Source organism: Spea bombifrons, chromosome 1 (assembly GCF_027358695.1).
Source record: "Spea bombifrons isolate aSpeBom1 chromosome 1, aSpeBom1.2.pri, whole genome shotgun sequence".
Taxonomy (NCBI): Eukaryota; Metazoa; Chordata; class Amphibia; order Anura; family Pelobatidae; genus Spea; species Spea bombifrons.
The window spans coordinates 106,091,026-106,096,375 of record NC_071087.1 but is presented as its reverse complement, the minus strand read 5'-3'; positions in this window follow the sequence as shown (position 1 = coordinate 106,096,375).

The following is a 5,350-nucleotide window of genomic DNA, read 5'->3' as shown; positions in this document are numbered from 1 at the left end:
AGAATGTGATTTCCCACCATTTTTTCAATTCCTTTTCAGCGAGTTTTTCTAATTGATTAAATAATTCAGATGGGTTTGGTTCTTCATTATCCGTGTGTGTGAAAATAGTGTTAAATCTTTGTGTTCTTTGCTCTCTCATATTGGAATAATAATTGCTTGAACAAGCCATATATATACGTGAGGGGTGTTTTAAATAGAGGAAAAATATAAACTGAAAAACTAAAAACTAAAAACACCCAAAAAACACGTGTAAGGTGATGGTAAAAGAATAGGAACCAAAAAATACTTCTCTAATGTATCACTGCCGCAGCCCAACCAAAACGCTCCTCTCGGCGTTCAAACACGTAACCAGCAAAATTCGGGGCGCATGTGTACATAGAAAAAAGAAATAATCTGATAGTGTAATATTGTCAAAAACAATAAGATATGTAGAAGGTGTAAAATGCACTCACAAACAGTGCCAGCACAACAGGCTCGTCTGAGGTATGAAGACTGTTCTTTATTCTTTAAAATCTCTAAGAGCATAAAATAAAGAAAACAACCATATGGTGCAGTATCTTCCTTAATAGTATGTGCGCAAGTTAAAAAAGCACTTACAGGATGGTTGAATTCAAGTCGCTATTCAAAATAAATGTCCATTGAAGTGGATCAGGAACATGCAGATTAAAAACTTCTCAACGCGTTTCGCCGCTCACTGGGCTTCCTCAGGAGAAATAAATATCAATTGATGTCATCCGCTATGATAATCCGCAATCGTGGTGAGTAAAAATAGAATAAAACTTGATTGTCGCCGTCCGCTTTAAATGTCCTCCAGAATGCTTTTAGTCACGGTGCATGTTGGGAAAAAACGTCATCACTTCCTTGAGTCGTATCCTAGCAACGGATCAAGCTCCTCACAGTGTCACGGTGCATGTTGGGAAAAAACGTCATCACTTCCTTGCGTCGTATCCTAGCAACGGATCAAGCTCCTCACAGTGTCACGGTGCATGTTGGGAAAAAACGTCATCACTTCCTTGCGTCGTATCCTAGCAACGGATCAAGCTTCTTCTTTCTTCTTCCCTGGATGGGCGTGGTTTACATTCAGATGTTGATGCGTCAATGGTGGGCGTTTTTCGGTCTTCTGTGTATGACGAGGTGTATCCAGGCAACGTATACGCTGAGGCAGTTCTCGGCTTGATCTCTTTTCAGGAGCTGGATGTCGGAGCTTATGGAAAATGATTCTGTGAGCTATATTGGAGATCCAAGCTCATGAAGGTATAAAGGAGGTAAAGGACGGGAAAAAAATATATAATTATGTTCACAGCTCAAAAAACGAGTGAAAAGATAAATGTGAGAGATATAGGTCATATAAGGTAAGTATGTTAGTGTTAGACAGATGTATGAGAGAGATAGATTATCCATGTATGGATAAATGATTTTTTTTTTTTTTTTTTTTTTTTTTTTTTTTTTTTTTTTATAAAAAAAAATATATATATAAAAAAATAAAAAAATAAAAAAATTCAGTTAACATATGTTAAAAAACTGGAACCAAAAGGATATATATAAGGTACCAAAAAAAATATGTATATAAAGGAGAATATATATATATATATATATACATGTATAAACATATATCTGAGTGGAAGTGTACAAAACATTAGTAAAAGGACAAAGTCGAAGTACAGGGATTGTTTCTTACTGATGATCCAGTTTGAAATATAGTGGAAATAAAATATAATGTGAAGCAAGGCTAGACTCATATAAAAGTAATGATATCCAGATCTGTATTAAGGCCATCTTTTTTGTATGTTTGGAAATTGAAAATCCATTGTGTTTCTTTTTTTGAAAGTGTAGAAATGATGTTGCCTCCTCTCCAGTGTACCGTTACTGAATCTATCCCTATAATTTGAAAATTCGGTAATGAAAAGGAGCTACATGTATTACAGTGTCTGGGGACACTGTGTTTGATGTTGTTGTTACGGATCCCTCCTAAGTGTTCAAGCGCTCTAACCTTCAGTTCTCTCGTAGTTCTGCCAATATATTGCTTTCCACATGTGCATTGTAGCAAATATATAACATTTTTAGTGTTACAGTGTATAAAGTTTTTGATGATGTATTCTTTTCCAGTGTTTGTACAGGTGAATGATGTTGTTTTCTTTGGTTGTGTATAGCAAGTCTTACAGACTTTGCAATGGCCACAACGATGGAAACCAGGAGGTTTTGTGGCAAGAAAATGTTTATTTATTTTTTCTATGGGTGGGAGAGCGCTAGGAGCCAATAGTGTTTTTAAATTCGCCAGCTTTTTATAAATAATCTTTGGTTTATTTGGGAGGTGTTTTCGTAACACCGTATCTTCAAGGAGTATGGGCCAACATTTGTTGATGGCCCTTTTAATAGCTGGAGCCTGATCATTAAATTGTGTAATAAACGAGAAGTCAAAATCTTCTCTATTCTTCTGTTTTTTATTATTACGTACAAGATCCTCCCTTTTAATTTTATGGACAGCCTCTAGACTATTGGTAAGTAGGTCATTTGGATATTTCTTTTCACTGAATTTACTCAGAAGATGATTACTTTGTTCCAGGAAATCTTGATCCTTAGTACAATTTCTGCGAATCCTAGTAATTTGTCCCTTTGGGATGTTTTTTATCCAGTTAGGGTGATGTCGACTAGAAAAGTGTATAAATCCATTTCCATCCGTAGGTTTGAAGAATGTTTTTGTGTTGATTGTATTATTTTCGACGAACAATGTGAGATCGAGGAAATCTATATGGGATTTGCTTATGCAAGAGGTGAATTTTAGATTATATTCATTATTGTTTAGATATGTAATGAATTCCAATAGACGTTCTTCCCGTCCGTTCCATATAATAAGGACATCATCTATATATCTCTTCCAGAGAACCAGATTCGCGCCGAAAGGGTTGTTGTTCCAAATGTGGTTTGTTTCCCAATCTGCCACATAGAGATTTGCGTAACTCGGCGCGAATCTGGTTCCCATAGCTGTCCCGCATGTCTGGAGGAAGAAGTTACCATCAAACGAAAAATAGTTGTGTGTAAGAATGAATCTTATACAATTAATTATGAAATCGTTCTGAAGAGAGTTGATTTTTTTATCCTCTATTATTGCCTTTTTTATTGTTTCTATACCCAACTCATGAGGTATTACCGTATATAGTGAGGCCACATCAACTGTAGCCCATATATAATCTGTAGACCATGTTACTTCTTCCAGAATTTGTAAGATATGTGTGGTGTCATTACTTTTATATGAGTCTAGCCTTGCTTCACATTATATTTTATTTCCACTATATTTCAAACTGGATCATCAGTAAGAAACAATCCCTGTACTTCGACTTTGTCCTTTTACTAATGTTTTGTACACTTCCACTCAGATATATGTTTATACATGTATATATATATATATATATATTCTCCTTTATATACATATTTTTTTTGGTACCTTATATATATCCTTTTGGTTCCAGTTTTTTAACATATGTTAACTGAATTTTTTTATTTTTTTATTTTTTTATATATATATTTTTTTTTATAAAAAAAAAAAAATAAAAAAAAAAAAAAAAAAAAAAAAAAAAAAAAATTATTTATCCATACATGGATAATCTATCTCTCTCATACATCTGTCTAACACTAACATACTTACCTTATATGACCTATATCTCTCACATTTATCTTTTCACTCGTTTTTTGAGCTGTGAACATAATTATATATTTTTTTCCCGTCCTTTACCTCCTTTATACCTTCATGAGCTTGGATCTCCAATATAGCTCACAGAATCATTTTCCATAAGCTCCGACATCCAGCTCCTGAAAAGAGATCAAGCCGAGAACTGCCTCAGCGTATACGTTGCCTGGATACACCTCGTCATACACAGAAGACCGAAAAACGCCCACCATTGACGCATCAACATCTGAATGTAAACCACGCCCATCCAGGGAAGAAGAAAGAAGAAGCTTGATCCGTTGCTAGGATACGACGCAAGGAAGTGATGACGTTTTTTCCCAACATGCACCGTGACACTGTGAGGAGCTTGATCCGTTGCTAGGATACGACGCAAGGAAGTGATGACGTTTTTTCCCAACATGCACCGTGACACTGTGAGGAGCTTGATCCGTTGCTAGGATACGACTCAAGGAAGTGATGACGTTTTTTCCCAACATGCACCGTGACTAAAAGCATTCTGGAGGACATTTAAAGCGGACGGCGACAATCAAGTTTTATTCTATTTTTACTCACCACGATTGCGGATTATCATAGCGGATGACATCAATTGATATTTATTTCTCCTGAGGAAGCCCAGTGAGCGGCGAAACGCGTTGAGAAGTTTTTAATCTGCATGTTCCTGATCCACTTCAATGGACATTTATTTTGAATAGCGACTTGAATTCAACCATCCTGTAAGTGCTTTTTTAACTTGCGCACATACTATTAAGGAAGATACTGCACCATATGGTTGTTTTCTTTATTTTATGCTCTTAGAGATTTTAAAGAATAAAGAACAGTCTTCATACCTCAGACGAGCCTGTTGTGCTGGCACTGTTTGTGAGTGCATTTTACACCTTCTACATATCTTATTGTTTTTGACAATATTACACTATCAGATTATTTCTTTTTTCTATGTACACATGCGCCCCGAATTTTGCTGGTTACGTGTTTGAACGCCGAGAGGAGCGTTTTGGTTGGGCTGCGGCAGTGATACATTAGAGAAGTATTTTTTGGTTCCTATTCTTTTACCATCACCTTACACGTGTTTTTTGGGTGTTTTTAGTTTTTAGTTTTTCAGTTTATATTTTTCCTCTATTTAAAACACCCCTCACGTATATATATGGCTTGTTCAAGCAATTATTATTCCAATATGAGAGAGCAAAGAACACAAAGATTTAACACTATTTTCACACACACGGATAATGAAGAACCAAACCCATCTGAATTATTTAATCAATTAGAAAAACTCGCTGAAAAGGAATTGAAAAAATGGTGGGAAATCACATTCTTACAACATTATATTACACATAAATTAATACCAAGGGGTCTAAGAATTCACAAATATCCGGCGTTTGGTCATGACAACACACCGTTCATGACCAAATGGAACAACACTCTTGACCACTGCTCATTTGAATTAATGAAATTATTGATAGATTTTGCACAAGAAAATATGAGAGATATAGAGACCGATATACAACAAATAGAGAACAGGATAGACCAACATTTTGATACAATGGAAATAAGAACAAGAAATGAAAATATGAAAGATAGAATCTTAAAATTGGAAACAACTATAATTGAAACTAAAAGTAAGAAGTTACAGAGAGATAAGAGAGACTATCTGAGTGATATACATAAAGG